This window comes from Hemicordylus capensis, chromosome 6, assembly GCF_027244095.1.
Source record: "Hemicordylus capensis ecotype Gifberg chromosome 6, rHemCap1.1.pri, whole genome shotgun sequence".
NCBI lineage: Eukaryota > Metazoa > Chordata > Lepidosauria > Squamata > Cordylidae > Hemicordylus > Hemicordylus capensis.
The window spans coordinates 29,839,688-29,860,410 of NC_069662.1; the positions used below are offsets into that span (position 1 = coordinate 29,839,688).

The window sequence follows — 20,723 nt, forward strand, 5'->3', positions numbered from 1 at the left end:
CATTGCCCCTTGCTTGTGTTTAATTATTGATTTACCTAATTAAAAAACTTTTTCTACATCTCTAATTGCTGCATTGATTGTTTTCATCACAGTCTCTTGCAGAAAATAGTCTTTATTCTGCCTCCAAAGTATTCCTTTTTGTAACAAAAAAGCTTTAATTAAAAAAAAATCATATCAGCATTTTATAATAGCTGCCATCAACCCCCCCTCCACGCACTATACTCTCCTGTACATACACAATAAAACATAGTACTTTGGTTATTATATTTAAAAATATAAATGGCTACTTCTTTAACACAACTTCCTTCTTTAATACAACACTTGAGAGACACATATAGGCCATAGTGATCTCTTTGGGGGGAAAGTAGAAGAAAGAAACAGAAAAATAGATTAATCAGAGGTTCAGTAGGCTCTTTCTTTTTGTAGTAGTCTTTTGTAATAGCAACATCAACCAAAGGAGGTAAATTAACACCCAACAAATAGAACAATGCTCCTTTTTCAGATGTCTGGGTATTTTCTTCCATAAGACTTTTGCATGGAAGGTACATCTTACCACTGTTTTAGCAACTGCTTGTCATTCAGTGAGGGCCATTTTGAAGTTCTTCTATTCTAAAGGAGGGCAGTTAATGGCTCCTAAACATACTCCAGGGTAAGGTGATATCTCAGATGTATGGTGTTGAGATTAGGGGGTAGAATGTGAAGGTTATTGCCCAGCTGGAAATAGTCCAGAACAATTTCCTAAGGAAGATTTTGGGCCTTTCTCGGGGCGTTCCAGCTGCCAATCCAAGAGTTCCTGGTGGAGGAACTTAGATCTTGGAGCAGAGAACTTATCAGAGATCATCTCCTTGAATGGGATGCCTATAGAGATGGTACCGTGGTGCAGTCTTCAAAGTTCTCACTTTGGTACCACTATTATAAGAGACAGTCAGGGTCCCTTCCTGATGCCCCTCTCAGTTTCAGGGAGGTGATTTGTTTTTATATTGTTCTGTGACCATTTAGTCTCTAGGTTCTGATCATTATTAATTCAGTTTTTATTTCCCCTCGCTGCCACCATATAAATTCTTGTTACCTTGCTCTCAGTACTCAATACCTTTGGCGTCATAGCTTTGCTAGTTCAGGATAAGCATATATGTTCAGGATATAAATGAAACAAAACTTGGTGTATAGAATAAAAACAAGAACAAGCTTATTATTTACTGATTAGAATAAAGATCACCACAAATTAGGGCCCACCACCTTCTCTACCAAGTTTCTTGATACATCAGCTGTTCCACTTTCTGAGTGGTTCTTTCCTTCTGGATAAATTGTAACTTATAGGGAATTAAGATAACTAGGATCTGCTCAGTACACTGCTCGTTCCACAGCCTTAACACATTAACCATTCAAGTTCCACACAACCCCGCTACACAATCTCTCCTGTTCAGAACACACACCCCAAGCTCTCAATCCTCAGCCCAAACCACCTTTTACTCCAATACAACCAAATCTCCTCCTCCTCTGTCACAAATGCTTTTATTTTAACCCCCCCCCCATGAACCTTCTTTGCCTGGTTGCTAGGGCAACACACACACACACACACTCACTCACTCACTCACCGGCTCCTATATACACCTTCCATCAACGAGACTCAGAAGCTTCTCACAATATCTGGCTCACATTACCTGTGCACCACTGAGAAAGGCTTTCACAATGTTATGCTTCCATACTATGCCTATGGCATATCTTGAAAGGAGGTTCTGCAAAATTCCAGTGGAACAGAGCCTCTGTCCTTGTGGTGCTGGCCAAGGAGAGGACATTATCCACTATGTTTTATACTGTTCCATCTATGATGTGATCAGTGGAAAAAGTGCTGGGACAGATTATAGATATGTTTAAAGGTTCAGATGTGGAATGCTTGTCAGTGTGTTTCCATATGCCAGTTCTCAAGTTGCCAATTATGCTTTCCTTTAAAACAAACAAACAAACAAACAAACAAACAAACACAAACAAACTTAGAAACAATTTTATAGCTGCCATGCCCTGTTCTAAACTGCAGCATTGGTTTTAGTTTAAGTAGACTGTTGAAATAATTCTATGGTATACTGAGTTCTTTCTTATTTCTCTTTTATGTTATTTTATGTTATATTATGACCTCTGATCAAAACAATAAGCTTATTAAGAACATAAGAACAGCCCTGCTGGATCAGGCCCAAGGCCCATCTAGTCCAGCATCCTGTTTCGCACAGTGGCCCACCAGATGCTGCTGGAAGCCACAGATTGGAGTTAAGGGTGTGCCCTCTCTCCTGCCATTACTCCCCTGCAACTGGTACTCAGAGGCATCCTGGCTTTGAGGCTGGAGGTGGCCCACAGCCCTCTGACTAGTAGACATTGATAGATCTCTCCTCCATGAAGTCATCCGAACCCCTCTTCAAGCCATCCAGGTTGTTGGCTGTCACCACATCCTGTGGCAGAGAGTTCTACAAGTGGATCATGCGTTGTGTGAAAAAGTACTTCCGTTTGTTGGTCCTAGACCTCCTGGCAATCAATTTCATGGAGTGACCCCTGGTTCTAGTGTTGTGTGAGAGGGAAAAGAATTTCTCTCTCTCCACTTTCTCCACACCATGCATGATTTTATAGACCTCTATCATGTCTCCCCGCAGTCGTCTTTTTTCTAAACTAAAAAGCCCCAGGTGTTGTAGTCTTGCCTCATAAGAAAGGTGCTCTAGGCCCCTGATCATCTTGGTTGTCCTCTTCTGTACCTTCTCCAGTTCAACAATGTCCTTTTAAAGATGTGGTGACCAGAATTGTAATTGCACCATAGTTTTGTATAAGGGCATTATAATGTTAGCCGTTTTATTTTCAATCCCCTTCCTAATGATCCCTATCATGGAATTTGCCTTTTTCACAGCTGCCGCACATTGAGTCGACACTTTCAATGAGCTGTCCACCCCCACCCCAAGATCCCTCTCCTCGTCCATCACCGACAGCTCGGATCCCATCAGCATATACTTGAAGTTGGGGTTTTTCGTCCCAATGTGCATCACTTTGCACATTGAACCGCATTTGCCATTTTGTCGCCCACTCCCCCAGTTTGGAGAGATCCTTTTGGAGCTGCTCGCAATCCGTTTTGGATTTCACTACCCGGAAGAGTTCGGTATCATCTGCAAATTTGGCCACATCGCTGCTTACCCCTGCTTCTAGATCTAATAATGGAGATTGGTGGAGTTATAGAAGATTTCTGTTAAGATTAATATAATAGGAGAAGTGCGAGATCATCTTTATAGATTTCTATGTTTCTTGATCAATAATTTCTCTAGCTCAGTGTTCTGTATTTAATGTGAATTGTATCCTAAAGCAATGAAAGTGCAATAAATTTCATACAAGCTTCCTGAGTTCACCAGCTCCCTGCACTACCCCAAATCCACCTTTTAGGTTTGGATGTAGACAAGGGGAGATCAATAAAAAGCCCCTTCTGCATTGATGGAGCTTCTGTCCATTCATGCATGAGCTGCTTTGATTGCATATAGTCAGTACCCAGGAAGATGAAAATGAAGTCTTTGCATGAAGAATCCATGAATGAGGTAGAGAACAATACTGTTAGTTCTGGTGGTCTGATACATGCTGCTTCTGAACATAGGGATCTCAAAGTATTTTGTAGATGTTCTCAGGCAAGGCAGAAATTTGGGGAGAATGAGTGATGTGATAAATAAGAAGCAGGGAAAATGTGAAGGAGCACTACTAGAAGTGAAGGCAAATTGAGGTGCCCAGTGGTTCTGAAAGGTTTTGGTCTTTTCAATCTTATAGATGAGTCAGGTAATAAATGTGAGGGACAAGGAAGTTCTTGATTGCTCGGAAAAGTATGGAAGGGTAGGGATTGCTTGGTTCTCTTGAAGGAAATTTTGGAAGAGAGTATAATGCCTTCATTATGACCCACTATTGTTGATTGTGGAGACTGGGATGAATGGAGGTTCCGAGGGATTTAAAGATGCTTCTGCACAACTACCTATGGTTCCGGCTCAGATGCTAGCTATTGTGGAACTGGAGGCATCCATTTGTAGGATATCCCTGTCAAAATAGCATTGCAGGTCATAGGAACATAGGAAGCTGCCATATACTGAATCACACCATTGGTCTATCTAGCTCAGTATTGTCTACCCAGACTGGCAGCAGCTTCTCCAAGGTTACAGGCAGGAATCTCTCTCAGCCCTATCTTGGAGAAGCCAGGGAGGGAACTTGGAATCTTCTGCTCTTCCATCCTTTAAGGGGAATATCTTACAGTGCTTACACTTATAGTCTCCCATTCATATGCAACCTGGGTGGACCCTGCTTAGCTAATGGGACAAGTCATGCTTGCTACCACAAGACCTATGCAAGTGTCCCAGCAGTGTGTTTCCTATTTACCCACACATACCTTGAACACACAATCAGGGGAAAATGTCAGAAGCAGGTCTGAATCAGGTCCTTCATATGCCAGAAATTTGGACCCATACAAGAGAAAATTTAACTTTTATCTTTGTGAGGTAAAATGTGAAGATCTTGACTATGCCATTACAAAACCCTTTTGTATGCTGGCTGAAGAAAGTGATAACTGTATGGCTATTCTCATATTTGTCTTAATTTCAAACACTCCTAATTTTTCAAAAAGCAATCATTTATTTGGTATGGATAAGTTCCTAAAACTTAGTCAGATAAGCTCAGAAGTTGTGCATTGTTCTTTTCAAGGGCCAGTGCTTTCCAGGACTCACCCTTAGTTCCCTTAACCAATAAATATCCCTTAGTGAAGTTGGAGATGTAATTCGTATCCAGGATGTGGATAAAAATGGTTACTTTTACCTGCACATATATACAATTTTTTAATATATTACCAGCGGCAGACAAATGTCTGAGAGAAACTGAAACTGATCCAGGGCGAGTTCTGTGTTGGACTCGGACCAGGGAGACCTGAGTTCAAATCCCCATTCAGGCATGAAACTCACTGGGTGATTCTGGGCCAGTCATGCGTCTCTCAGCCTAACCTACCTCACAGGAATGTTGTTGTGAGGATAAACATAAACATGTACTCTGGTCTTCTTGGAGGAAGAGTGGGATATACATGTAATAATAATAATAATGACCATAAAATAATATCAGAGCTGCAGTGAGGAACAATGTGTCTGCCCTAATGTTACTGGTAGACGTAATGGTGCATTCTCTGTATGTCCTTTAATCACATGTGAGGGGTGTTCATCCAAATGACCTCTGTAATGCATTTAGAAAGTTGATTTGGATGAACACTTCTCACACGTGATTAGCGGACATGCTAAGAGTGTATCAGCACATCCACCAATGACATCACAGTGGGCACATTATCTCCATGGCCCCGACATTATCACATATAGGGAGCCCAAGCAATGCAAATTAGGCTTATTTGTATTCCAGATCAGTATTACAGATTTAGAGAGCACCACTACTTTTAGTCCCTAAGATAACTTTTTACAGTAATATACTTAACTAGATTAGTTTTGTAGACTATTTTTTCTTCTGGGATCATTCCTCATTACATTTTAATTAGTACCTCAATGTGCTGTTTCTTAGCTTAAAGCAGATGATCAGTTACTTTCTTGGCCTCCTAAAACATAATTATTAAAATAAAATGTTTGGTATAATTTGTCTATTTGATAAACCCATTATCCTCAAGTTGTATTGTATTCATGATTATCTTTCTTCTTACTTCAACTGTCTAATACAGCCATCATAATATTGATTAAAGAATGAAATCATGTCCAATGTTACCATCATCAAATATTTCCTCCTTATGGGATTCTCCGAGAAACAAGAACTTCAGATATTACATGCTGTGATCTTCTTCACAATATACCTGGTTGTGCTGGTGGGAAATGTTCTCATCATTACTTTGGTGGCCATTAATACTCACTTGCACACTCCAATGTATTTCTTTCTTGTGAACCTATCGATTGTTGACCTTGCAGCCACTTCTGTCACCATTCGTCAGTCCATGGTAAATGCCCTCATTAACACAACACAAATTTCATACTCTGAATGTGCTGCACAAATGCTTTTTCCCCCTCTTCTTCATATCATCAGACTTGTTCCTTCTCACTGCCATGGCCTATGACCGATATCTTGCCATCTGTCACCCACTGCACTATGCAACTTTGATGAAATGGGGAACCTGTATGCAGCTGGCAGGTGGTGCATGGATAGCAGGTCTGCTTAATGCTACTCTGCACACAGGTACTGTTTTTTCAATGCCCTTCTGCTCCAACATCATTCATCAGTTCTTCTGTGAAGCCCCACATCTGCTCAAGCTCTCATGCTCTGATTCATACCGCAATGAAATCTGGGCTCTCCTCTTTAGTTCATTCATAGGTGTGGGCTGCTTTGTGTTCATTGTGATGTCCTATGTGTGGATTTTCACCGCTGTGTTTAAAATGCCCTCCATGGAAAACAGGCAAAAAGCCTTCAGCACTTGCATCCCTCACATCATGGTTGTCTCCCTGTTAATTGGTGCTATCATCCCAGCCTATTTCATGCCAACTTTCAGCTCTTCGTACAGTTTAGGTCAGGTCCTTATATATTCTGTGGTGCCTCCTATGATGAACCCAATAATCTACAGTATGAGGCACAAGGAAGTCAAGACTGCTCTGCGGAAGCTGTTTTACTGGAAGCTTTCAGAGAAAAATGCTATAGCACATGTTCACTTTTAACCCTGTACCTACTTGTGTTTCATTATAAAACAGCTTAATTTAAAAATTTAAACATCAGGTAACAGTTGCCTTATCTCTTTTTGCTGAAATGTTTTGTGCAATATAATCAATGTTTTGGTCTCTAAAGTACTCCTTAAAAACAAACTCACTCCACACTGGCTGATATCCAGATGAATTAACCACTGGCTCTTCTCTGCAACAGACTCAACTTCACTATAGACATAAGTAGACTATATCTGGAATGGAGGAGTGAATTTCAGTAATTTCAGAGTTTTGGAATTACAGCATTTCAGAAGTGCTCTGTGTAATGTGGAAATACGTACCAGAGAGTTGCATAGCTCTCAGGGACATATTTCCTTGTGACAGAGAGAGCTTCCAGGAGAATAAAAAAGAACCTCAAGATGCAGCTGTTCTCGCAAGTTTTTAACTTGAATTAATTTTAATAATTTGTTTTAACAACTTGTTTTATGAGATTGTTTTAATTGTGTTTTGTGGATTTTAAAAAATATGTTTTTACTTTTTTATTGTTTTAAACTTTGTACACTGCCTAGAGATGTACATATCAGATGTAAAAAAAAAAAAAAAAGGCCTTAGCACAGATTTCTTGCTGAGGCATAGCAAGTCTGGCTCATAAACATGTCTGAAGGGCAGAATGTTTGGATAGCAATATGCTAGTGTGAGCTCCTCAGAGGAAAATCAATTGGTGAAATTAGATTGATAAGCTGGCAGGAGATAGATGGGAATCACTTTTAGTGCATTGCACTGCATACAGTGAAGAAAAACTGGCATTGTTTTAGACCTCTCCGCCCCACCGTGATACCGTAATGAAGTGCTTGCTGTGATATAATTTTTGGTGCCTTCAATGATGAACCCAATAATCTACAGCATGAGGCATAAGGATGTCAAGGCTGCTCTGTGGAAGCTATTTTACTGGAAGCTTTCAATGAAAAACACAGTAGCACATGTTCACCTGTAACCCTGCTGCCTACTTGTGTTTCATTATAAAACAGCTTATTGTATAAATTTAAACATCATATTAAAAGGCTCTTCTCTGCAAGAGACTCAACTTCATTACAGATGTAACCAGACTATATAGGGATGAGGGGAGTGGATTTCAGTAATTTCAGAATTTCAGAGTTTCAAAAGTCCTAAGTGTAATGAGGAATATGTACCTGAGGGTTGCGCAGCCCTCAGGGACATATTTTCTTATAGCAGAGAGAGCTTCCTGATGAATAAGAGGTTATTGAAATTTACCCCCCCCCCTTATGTAGGTTGGTGAAGTTTATAGCACAGTTGAGTTGGTTGAAGGAAAGTGCCAGTGCTTCATTCATCTGGATGGATCTTTACCACTGTAGTGAAAATGCCCCCTATGGAGAACAGGCAAAAGAACTTCTCCACTTGCACACCTCACCTCATAGTTGTCTCCCTATTGGTTGGTACCAGAGGTGTAGCGATAATTGAGCAAATGGATTCAAAGGACATGGGCCTCCCAGCTCCTGAAAGCCCCCAAATCTACCCCTCCTTATTTTCTTCATTATCTCCCTCACTCTGAGGGGCCTCCAGAGAAAGGGGTGAAGACAAGTAGGGATGTGTGAACAGTTCAGAAGGGGTTAGGTTCTACTGACCCCCCCTCCTTCGTTCCGACCTCAGATGAACCCCCCTGATGGTTCAGGGGTTCGTGATTCTTTTTGGTATTTTTTTTTAACCTTTAGCTCCTTTGGGTGGCTTCCTTGAGGCCGTAGTGGGTCCACGAAGGTTCCCCCTCCACCTGCCAGCCTCATTTATCACCGCCATGGCCCATTTTACCCCCCACTTTTAGCCCGTTCAGACCTCCATAAGTTGGCATGGTGGCCATTTCCTCTGCCGCTGCACATGTGCAAATGGCCTCTGTGAGGTCTGGCATGGCCCAGGGCCTTGCAGAGGCCATTTGCGTATTCACGGTCACCATTTTAAAAAATTTTCTTTAAAAAAATGGCTGCCATGCATGTGCAAATGGCCTCTGCAAGGCTCTGGGCCATGCTGGAAAAGGGTGTAAAATGGGCCATGGCGGTGATGAACGAGGCTGCTGGGGGGAGGGGGAACCTTCGTGGACATCCCCCATGGCCTAGAGGAAGCCCCCCAAAGGGGCTAAAGGTAAAAAAATTTTTTAGAAAAACTTCATGAACCCCCCCCAGGACCAAACCAAACCGGGTGGGGGTGTTCTAAGGGGTGCCGGACCGAACTGGTCTGGTCAGGTTCAAGTCTGGTCCGGACTCATACTGAACTAGGCCAGCCAGTTCTGTGCATATCCCTAAAGACCAGTGTTCCCTCTAAGGCGTGCACATGTGTGTGCACTCACAAGTTTTGGGATTACCACTCAGTTTATTTTAGATCCCACTCAAGTTGAATCAGGAAAGCCACATTCTGAATGCACATGCACACACACTGCCTTGATACTGCCACCCAGAACAAAACTCTTTCACACACAGATGAAAAAAATTAAAGAGAACAGCAGTGAAGACCCCTCTCCCCTAGCTATGCCCTGGTTAGTACTTCTGTCTCTTCCTACTTAATGCCGTCTTACATCTCTTCAGCTAATCTGAATGAAGTATTTGCTGTGATGTGTTCTGTAGTGCCTCCAGTTATGAACCCAATAATCTACAGCACCAGAAATAATTAAGTCCAAGCTGTGTTATGGACGCTGTTTTATTGGAAGCTTCCAATGAAAAGCATGATGGCTCTTGTCCACCTATAACCCTGCTGCCTACTTGTGTTTCATTATAAAATCACTTAATTAAAAACATCTGTTATATAAATGTTGTGTAGTAGCTGCTTTATCTGTTTTTCTTGCAGTATTTTGTATGAAATAATCAATATCTTGGTATCTAATTCATTAACGAAAAACCCCACATACAGAGTGTGCAAATCATGTTCTTGATTTAGTGTGGTTTTCCTGCTGAAGTTTTTGTCTAGCTCATATGTTTTTTCTGGATGGCAGAACATTCAGAAACTAATCTGTAAATGTGAACTCTTCAGATGAAAAGCAGTATATGAATTGGTGGGTGAGATAGAGAGATAGGAAGCTAGGTAGATATAAGTGGCTGACATGCTGAATAACAGAGCACTGCTGGGGTGGGAGAAGAATTTTATCAACCTCACCATTGCCAGAATGTGCTCTGTAACACCCCCCCCCCCATTTGTCCCTGAGGGTCACCCTGCCCTCAGGAAAATATTTTTGGTCCTGAGGGCTTTGGGGGGGGGAAGGGGAGATAGTTGAAACACACACACACACACACACACACACACACACACACACACACACACACACACACACTGCAGTGTAGTAGTCTGGAACTGTTTAGAAGTACTGGTGCTACACCAATGCTTCTCCTGTTGCACCGGTGCTTCATTAGTCCAGATATCAGCTACTAATTATGCATTGAGCTGGATATAATGAGAGCTATTGTAACATTTATAGACCATTTTTTCTTGTTATACCATTTTTGGTTGTGTGGCAGGCAGGCTGTGCTCTTTCCTTAAGAAACTGGACCTTACCACAACCATTTGTGTCCTAGCCACTTCCAGGTTATATTCTGTAATGAGTTCTCCATGTGTCAGGAGCTAATTGGAGACCACTTGGAGGAGACCCTGTCACAGGAGGGGGAAGAGCATGCCCCAGCTGAGACCACCGATCCCGATGAAAGTTCCTAGATCCAAAGATCCTAAGCAGCTAGAACATGTCACCTGCCCTGTAGTCAAGATCCCTGGAAAAGCCCTGGCACTCTGTAGGCCTGATATTTTATTTTATTTATTTATTTTTACATTTATTATCCCACTCTTCCTCCAAGGAGCCCAGAGTGGTGTACATGGTTATGTTTATCCTCACAACAACCCTGTGAGGTAGGTTAGGCTGAAAGATAAGTGACTGACCCAGAGTCACCCAGTGAGTTTCATGGCTGAATGGGGATTTGAACTTGGGTCTCCCCAGTCCTAATCCAGCACTCTAACCATTATACAATGCTTCTGCTATGTTGTTAGCCTTCTTCAGAATCCAATGAAGAAAGGCAGGATGGAATATTTGAAAATAAATAATAAAATTAATTAGGAAAAAAGTTGAGAGGACTGAACTGCAGAGAGTATTTGGGTAAATTCTGCATCAGATCATGAATGATTGTGGAGCTGCAACAAGGGGATTTGCTCCAGACATACAGTATCAAGTTTTCTCCTCCTCTGCTAGTGGTAATTAGTGAAAGATTTACTGTGTTAAACTGGAAGCATAGACCCAATCAGAAGCTGAAATTGTGCCACTCCATCTAAATTTCTGCTATCTCCAAGGATGGGTAAAATGGTTTGGTGAATCCCCCAAAGCAATGTTATCTGACCCTAGAGTTCCACCAAATTTTAGTCAAGGCATGGTAATAGGTGTCCCCACCATTTCATTGTCAAGAAGAAATATGAGTTCTGGTTGTAACAAATTGATAAATGATTTATTGGCATCCCTTATTTGGATTTTGTATATTACTTTTCCAAGTGTGAAATTTCCAGCCTCATGTATGTTCCATCCTCCAATGGAAAACCACCACCTCAGAAGCATAATTACCTTTACTTTTAAGATAAGTGCCATTGTTTTCAGTGAAGAGTTGTGTCTCGGAAAAGGCAAGCAGCCACTAACGTTCTACTGTGCATCATTTCGGGTCTCTGCTGGTTTTCCTTTTCACAACTCTCATGTCAACCACGGATATCTGTTGGCCATCTAAGAAACTTCATCATGAATGCTCTAAATCACATTTGAAAAAACAGCTGCACAATGGGGCGGTGTGGGGTGGGGGACACACAACAGTAACCAACTCAGGAACTCAGTATTTTCAACCCATTATATAGCCCTTGTGAAGAAATAATTGCAAATTACATGCAAACACACAAACAAAAATAACCATGCAAAATTCAAATACATTGGACATTACTGCCCTGTTTATGGTTATTTATTTAATCATTTCACATAAATTGTTATAGTCATGATCAGAGAGAAAACTGCATAATAAAGTTGCAGCAGGGAAATGAAGTGAGATAGTATGCAACCATGGTGGGGGGGGCACTTTCCTTCAAGGCCTCTTACTCAAGAGGAGGTTGATAGACAAGCTTGAGATTATCCTGAAAGTTCTGAAAAGTACTTCCTGTTTGTCATTCCTGGCAGGCATATATAATTAAATATAATTATATAATGAGCCTTAAAACTTTTAACCTTCCAGGAATGATATAACTCAATGCAAAATGGTAACAAAGACTTTGTGGAATCTGATTATTCATGGGAAGGGCAGTTTGTGCAACAAAATAATGCATTTCTATCCTATGACCACTGTTAGAAGGAGAAAGTGCCTCTTGAGAATAAAGGTGTGAGCCATATCTGAGCCAACCTCTTGAAAATATGTCTATTGTATTTCAAAAAGGAAACTTGATAATTTAATATTATTTTAATCTTGTCAGTATAATAGTAGTAGTAGTAAGATTTATTACGGTCATTGGTCAGCAAATCATGTCAGTAAATTACACGATCGTTGACATTCATATGGCATTCAGGGCAAGAACCCACTTCCCTACTACTAAGACACCTGGAACGCAAGAAAATGAGCCTTGTATTTTTCTGGGGTGGGGGAAAATTGAATGTAAGAGTGAGAAAATTGCCAGTGCTTTGTCCCTGGGGCTTTGGATGCAGAGTTGTGCAGGACTTACAAGGAGTTATTCCCTGGAAACCATCACTGCACTAGATATCCTTATCAACCTCAACTCACTTCCAGCACTTGAAGACAAAGAGGCACACAGCTTACAGCTGCAGAGCAAGAGGTGACTATCAGAAGGTACATGCAGATATATGAAACAAATTCTGTTTGCATTACCAGGAAGGAATGATGTATGGAGGATGGATGAGGAGGTGTCTCTGAATTGATAGATCTGTGATTGGATAGGTGGATAGAATGGCCAAGATTTGCAGGTATTTAGATGCCAAGCTAAGATCGGGAAGAGAATTTCCAACATCATTGAGGGGCGGGGAATTGTGGAAAAGCATAGTAGGATTTTATTTTACTTTTATTCTCAATTGGGCATCTTTCTTAACGTCTTTCCTCAGCCTCTCGTAGTATTTATTTCCTTGCCATTTCTTTTTTCCATCTCTGTTTCTGATTCCCCTCACCTCTGTAACATTTTCTGCTCAGCTGTAATCTTTTTGTCATTACAAAGGAAACTAGGAAGCTGCTTTATACCAAACTAGACCATTATTCCATCTAGCTCAGTATTGCCTACATAGCCTGGCAGCGGCTTCTCCAAGGTTGCAGGCTGGAGTCTCTCTCAGCCCTATCTTGGAGATGCCAAGGAGGGAACTTGGACCCTTCTGCTGGCAAACAGAATGCATGCAAGCATTCTTCTTTCTTTCCCTATAATTCACAGGCTGATGCACAGAGCAAGGGAGTGCCAGTGCAATGAGAGGGGCAGGCTAGCAGCACTTCCCAACTAACTGCACTGGGGCAGTGCAGGGACCATTTTTGATAACCTACCCTTCCCCAGGAAGCCCTCCGCACAGGCTTCAGGGTCAAGAATGACTCCAAGAGGTAACAAGGAGTAGCAGGCTCTCCCCAAAAACATTCCCTGCTTCCCCCATCCACCAGGCTGGAACTTTACAGCAATGTGTCAGACAATATAGTCATAATATATTGTGTTCCTACAGCTTGAATTAATTATTTTTAAAAGGCCTCAGATGTTCAAAGAAGCCTCATTCACTTATTCTTTTATCCCAGAAACAAGCTGCAGATGTCACCACAGCCAGGTAGATAAGTGACTCATTGATTACTTTACTTCTGTAAGTATTTAATGTGTAGGAATACGTGCATAATACGTGAATGACAACTATGCAACTCTCAGGGACATATTTTTGGGTGGCACAGAAGGCTTCCTGGAGAAGTGGAAGAGTGTCAAAATTGCCCCTTCCATGCCGCACCAGTGCAGTTAGTTGATAAGTTCACTTAGGCTGCTCTCTTACTGCACCAGTAGGTCCTTTTTCCGTATGTCAAATGATATAATAATAATAATAATAATAATAATAATAATAATAATAATAATAATAATAATACTGGCATCCCAGGTCCTTGGGAAGGACTCGATATCTGGATAAAACAAACCAGTCAATAACACCTGTCTGACTGTGTAAAATAATATTAATAAATAGTTAGTTTTGACTAAGTACTATTGAGATCAGTGAGACAAGTTAGTAATAACTAACTTAAGTCCCATAAATTTCAATGGGATTTAGTCAGGACTAACTTAGACAGGATGCTGCCTAACATTTGTAATCTGTCACCCTTCTCTGCCAGAGATAATATGAATTATGAGATCCGTAATATGAGCATACTAGTGTGAATGGTTGTGGATGATGACAGAAGGCTTGTAAGCATGTGGAATAGTGGCACACTTTAGAGCATCTTCTGCATATGTACAAAGACATTAGAGAAGCAGCACGTACTAAAAGCATCTAAACTGCATTAAGCACTGAGGCTTTGAGGAGGCAAGTTTTCGTCCTTGCCATAAGCCTAATGGACCAAGAAAAAGAAACTGGGGGAGATCTAAGAGAGAATTCCTCAAAGGCTCTGCATAAGCTATAAGCTTTTTAAAACTGGATAAATTTCCAGAGCTTACTCAAACAAACACAGCGTTCCTCCAGGACTTCAGTGCTTTCCCGGCCTTGCTCTTCCTAAGAAATTCCTAAGAAATTCAGTTTTAAAACCCCACTCTGGGGGTATTTGCTTAGGCCTGTTTGAACTTTGACTCATGTCCGGGACTTGGGGAAGAATGTACTTAAGCTAAATGGAAATCCTGCACATTCTGCACATGAGGAGAAGCTGTATGAAGGACAATTCAAAATAATTTTAATGTTGTGTTTAGACACATTTGCATTCTTTCCCCCCTTTTGATATTTTTAGGCACATTTCTATTATGAACGTGGCAATTATTAATAGTGGCAATATCACTCAGAGTACCTGAAAGCTTTTTCTTAATGCATAAACTGATCTAATATTGTTCTTAATCCAGGGCTAGACAAATCCCAGGAGCCATGGTATCTAGACTAGGATATTCAGAAGTACAGTTCTTTAACAAGTTCTTTATTTGTTCCAGGCAGCCCTTTTGCTGTTCTAAGTATGTTACTTGCAAAGGGGATAAAAAGACATCTATTTACCCTCATGCTCCATAGTGTCCATCACTATGTCTGGTAATTTTGTCTCCATTGTCTGGCTCCTAAAATATTGGGCTGGCTCCTAGATAGATAGAAGATTTGTCAAGACCTGCTATAGCATATCTCATTTGCTGTGGTGCAGGTTCTACAGAAGAGGCAATTCGTATCTTGACAGGACTACCTCTTTGGTAAAGAAGAGAAAAGTGCTTTCCACATGGTTACTAAACAACAATAACAATAACAATAGCAATCATTATCATCATCGTTGTCATCATCATTATCATCATCATCCTAGACCCTTGGAAAGGGCTCGATAATTAAAGTACCAAATCCAGTCAATAACATCTAGTAGACTGTGTGTAAATAGCATAATAATGAAAAATACTATGAAAACAGAATAGCTGGAGTGGTTTCATCTGTTTAACAGAATAAAATTCTTATGTGCAAAACATTTTATAACAATCTTTCTTCTTCTTTCAACAGTCAAGGTATTAATTAAACCATGTCTAATGTAACCATCATAACAGACTTCTTACTTCTGGGATTTTCTAGAGAATGAGAGCTTCAGATTTTACACTTTGTGGTTTTCTTAGCAATATATCTGGCTGTACTGGTGGGAAACATCCTCATAATCTCCCTGGTAGCCCTCAATACCCACCTTCAGACCCCAATGTACTTCTTTCTTGTCAACTTATCAATTGTGGACCTTGGATCCACCTCTGTCACCATTCCCAAATCAATAGCCAATGCCCTCATGAACACAACACAGATTTCATTTTCTGAGTGTGCCGCACAAATGCTTTTCCCCCTCTTCTTCATGTCATCTGATATTTTCCTTCTCACTGCCATGGCCTATGACCGATATGTTGCCATCTGCCATCCACTGCACTATGCATCTGTGATGAAATGGGGAACCTGTATACAGCTAGCAGTTGGAGCATGGGTGGCAGGCTTGTTCAATGCTGCTCTACACACAAGTACCATTTTTTCAATGGCTTTCTGTGCCAACATCATTGATCAGTTCTTCTGTGAAATCCCACATGTAGCCAAGAGTCTGTGCTCTGATTCATACCTCAGTGAAATTTGTGTTCTTCTTTTTAGCATATGTTTAGGTTTGGGCTGCTTTGTGTGCATTATCATGTCCTATGTGCAGATCTTCACCACTGTATTGAGAATGTCCTCTATGGAGAATAGGCAAAAAGCCTTCTCCACTTGTATCCCCCACCTCATTGTTGTCTCACTCTTACTTGGCACTGGTATCTTTTCCTACATCTTGCCAACCTCCAGCTCTTCATTCAATTTGGATGAGGTCCTTGCAGTTATATATTCTGTTGTGCCTCCGATGATGAACCCAGTGATCTACAGCATGAGAAATAAGGATGTCAAGGCTGCATTGTGGAAGCTATTTTACTGGAAGCTTCTGGTGAAGAATATGTCTCATTCTAATCTATAATCCTTTTCCCCCCTCATAGAAATGAAATCAATATTTTTGGCTTCTATATTCCTCATTGTAGAAGGTGTTGTATGTAAATATATATATACCTCAGTGCACCCCCCCCCCCCCGCAAAGCTTCTCAGGACTGGTCCATAAGTTACGGTGCTTTTTATCAGCTCCAGCTGATACACCAGCTGCGCCCGTTTCTTGAGATCAATGACCTCAAAACAGTGGTACATCTGTTGGTAACCTCCAGACTTGACTTCTGTAATGTGTTCTACGTGGGGCTGCCTTTGTATGTAGTCCAGAAACTTCAGTTGGTTCAGAATGCGGCAGCCAGGTTGGTCTCTGGGTCATCTCAGAGAGACCATGTTACTCCTTTACTGATGGAGCTACATGGCTACCAACAGGTTTCCAGATAAAATACAAAGTGCTAGTTATAACTTATAAAGCTGTAAACAGCTTAGGCCCTGGGTATCTAAGAGAGCGCCTTCTTCACTCTGAGCCCCACCTCCCATTGAGGTCATCTGAGGAGGTCCGTCTTCAGTTACCGCCAACTCGTTTGGTGGCTACACAGAGATGGGCCTTCTTGCTCACTGCCCTGAGATTGTGAAATGCGCTTCCTGTTGAGATACAATCCTCCCCATCTCTGGCAATTTTTCAAAAAACACCTGAAAACCCACATTTTCACCCAAGCTTTCTCAGCTTCCTAATCTTTTGGGGTTTTAATCTCTGGTTTATTTTTAAATTGTTAAATTGTTTTAAAGTTTTTTGTATATGTTTTTAACTGGATTTATGCTATTGTTAACTACCCAGAGATGAAAGTTTGGGGCGGTGTACAAATCTGATAAATAAATAAATAAATAAATAAATAAATAAATAAATAAATAAAATAGTTCATTGAGATCACTAACAGTGTTTTGCACTAGATAAAAAGCATAAGATTGTTATGTTCTATGGACTGATATTTTGTGATACTAGCTGCTTAAAGCAGGGGTTCCCAACCTGTGGTAACTTAATCATCTCCACCCACAATAAATTGTAGCTGGGGATGATGGGAACTGTAGTTCAGCAACATCTGGAGTGCCACAGGTTGGGAACCAGTGTTCCTTCCAACGGTAAATCCCAGATGTTTTTGACTACAACTCCCAGTATCCTCAGCCCAAGCCCACTGCAACTAGGGATTCTGGGACCTGTATTCAACAACACCTGGGATTCCCTCTTACAAGGAACACTGTTGGGAACCCCTGCCTAAAGGTAATTAGTGTTATACATTATGTCTGAGACTGCATATAGATAGTTATTTATAACATAGTGCAGAACACAACCTTGTGTTGGCTTTGGTGATACAGTGATCTAAAAGTAGAGGAGCTGGATTCTATAACCACTTAATGGCACCATCATGGCCATCTTAAGTACCCATCCATTGTCACTAGATCTGCCAACAGAGGAGCTCTTACCCTCGCACCCTGGGGCCACAGTTCATGGCCTCCAAGGTCCAGGGGGGCCACCAAAGGCCCAGAGGGGCCTCCTGCCACCACCTCATTCTGCACCCACCCTGCCGCTGCCCCATGACACCAAACTGCAGCACCAAAAATGTCAATCATTCTAGCTGCCATGTACGCAGCTGGGGTGTGGGGTCTGTGTGGTGGTGAGCCGAGCTGGTCTCCCCCAACCCTGTGGTGGCGGCGGTGGTGGCGGCAGGTGGAGCGGGAGCAGCCACTGGGCCTGACCGATCGGCCAAGTTACCTTGAGAACTATGAGTGCTCCAGCGTGCCTTTGCAGTTAGAATAGAGTGTTGCAAGCCCATGACATTGGGGCTTGCAACACTCTATTCCAACTGTGCAGGTGCACTGGGGCACCTCACTGTTCTCAAGGGCTGCTGGGCCGAATTGTCAGGCCCAGCGACTGCTCCTGCTCCCCCATTCACCATCGCCACCACGGGGGTGGGGGAAGGCCTGTTCGGCTTACCCGCCCACCCCCATCCGTGCACATGGGGCATAGAATTATTGATATTTTAAGTGCCATGGTTCAGCATGGTGGTACAGTGGTGGCATGCTTCTGGAAAGTCCCTCCATGGGAGGATGTCAAAAAATGCAGGATCCTTTTAAAAAATGTTTCAAAAAACCTTTAACTTTTTTTAAACTCATGGTGGTGGTGGTGTGTGGACATCAGAAGCCCTACAGGCCTGGACAACAAAATTACCTAGGTGCACCCATGTCCAGAGGCGTACTTAGCCATGGAACTTGGAGACCAGGCTGGTGGCCTCCTGCCTCCTGGGTGGGCTTTCAAGTGATCTGGGGGGCTTCACCAGAGCTCTGCGTCTGCCCTGTACTGACCACTGCCCCACCGGGCCAATATTTCCTGTCTTCACGCTGGGGGGTGGGGGTGAACAATGCTATCTGTACTAAAACTGCGCAGGTGCACCAGCTGGAGAGAAGCCCATGTGCTGACCAGGGAGTGTGGAGAAGTCAGTGCTGGCCAGGAAGAAGCCCACATGCCACCACTGCCATGGGGGGTGGGCTGCTCCACTTGGCTCACCCCACACCCCAGTGATGAAGATGGAAAATATCAGCATGTCAGGGCAGTGGTGGCACAGTGCAGCAGTGTCACAGTGGTGGGGCTTCGGCAAGGCCCCTCAAATGTGGTGTGAGGTATCTTTTTTTAAAAAAAATTAAGTGTGGGGCCTTATCGTGGGAGGGCCTCAAAGTGGGAGGGGGCTCATGATGGGAGGGCCTTTGAAGCCCTCTAGGTCCAGGCTGATTTTGGACCTAGGTGCACTACTAATGGCAGCTGTGTGCAGGGGCGTAACAAGGCTGGAGTGGGCCCAGAGACAAAATTTTAAAATGGGCCCCTCACTGATACACACACACACACTTCACAATATATAGTCATGTGACTTGCCTCTGGGGGCCCCCTCGAGGTGTGGGGCCCCCCAGGCAGCAGCCTCCCCTTGCCTAATGGTAGTTACACCCCTGGCTGTGTGTGTATTCCCTCCTAACAAGTTTATCATGCCTGGCCCAATTTGGATCAAATTTAGTACAATTGTAGTGCCCCATAGGAATATTTCAACAGCATATTTTAGCCCACTTTCCCCATGTAAAGTAACTTTATGTGGTCACCTTGATGTCCCTGTGTGAATCTCTGTGTCTGTCCATCCACCCATTTGTGTGTGTGTGTTCCTGACAACTTCACAATGCTTAGACTATACGTAGATGATATGGCCATCATGACTCAGACCCCCATAGGATTAAAACGTGCCCTTGGTATATTATATGATTTTTGTAGGGAGGAATCCATTGAGGTCAATTACCACAAAATGAAAATCTTAGTGTTTGCCAAACATCCAAGATAGCACAACTGGGTTATACAGGGGCACAAAATCGAGCAGATCAGCTCATTTAAATATCTTGGAGTTGTCTTCCAGTCTTCTGGCGTATGGAATGCCCACTTAAATTTGACCATACAAAATGCTCAAATTCCTACAAACAAAATAAAAACATTTCATTTTACGAGAGGGGCCTCATTCATCCAACCTTCCGCATGGAACATTCCTAAACCAACATTCCAAACGGAACATTCCGAATTGAACATTCCAAATGGAACATTCCGAACCGAAAATTCCAAACGGAATGTTCCAAACCAAAAATTGCGATTGGAACATTCCACCATAGAAAATTCCAAATGGAACATTCCAACACGGAACATTCCAAACAGAACATTCCGAACTGAACATTCCGAAAGGAACATTCCGACATGGAACATTCCAAACAGAACATTCTGAAATGGAACATCCCAAACAGAACTTTCCAAATGGAACATTCCAAACGAAACATTCCAGATGGAACATTCCAAATGGAACATTCCAAACAGAACATTCCGACATGGAACATTCCAAATGGAACATTCCGCATGGAACATTCTGAATGGAACATTCCCAATGGAACATTCTGAAGCGAACATTTCATACTGAGCATTCCGAACCGAACATTGCAAAAGGAACATTCCGAACTGAACATTCCAATTGCAACATTCCGACATGGAACATTCTGAACAGAACATTTCGAATGGAATATTCTGAACAAAACATCCCAAAGGGAACATTCCAAAGGGAACATTCCAAAAGGAACATTTGGAACCAAACATTCCAAACCTAACATTCGGAAACGAACATTCCAAACCGAAGATTCTGGATGGAACATTCAAGACCAAACATTGCAAATCTAACATTCCAAACCGCACACTCTAAACGCTCCATAAAGAACTTTCCAAACCGAAGATTCCGAAAAGGAACATTCCAAACCGAAGATTCCGAAAAGGAACATTCCAAATGGAACATTCCAAACAAAACATTACAGATGGAACGTTCCAAATGGAACAGTCCAAATGGAACATTCCAATTGGA

The 20,723-nt window shown here is 42.1% G+C and overlaps 1 pseudogene; it reads left to right on the plus strand.

Moving 5' to 3' along the window:
* Positions 1–15,385: 15,385 nt before the first annotated feature.
* Positions 15,386–16,336, plus strand: LOC128331060 (olfactory receptor 14I1-like; annotated as a pseudogene).
* The last annotated feature ends 4,387 nt before the right edge of the window (positions 16,337–20,723 follow it).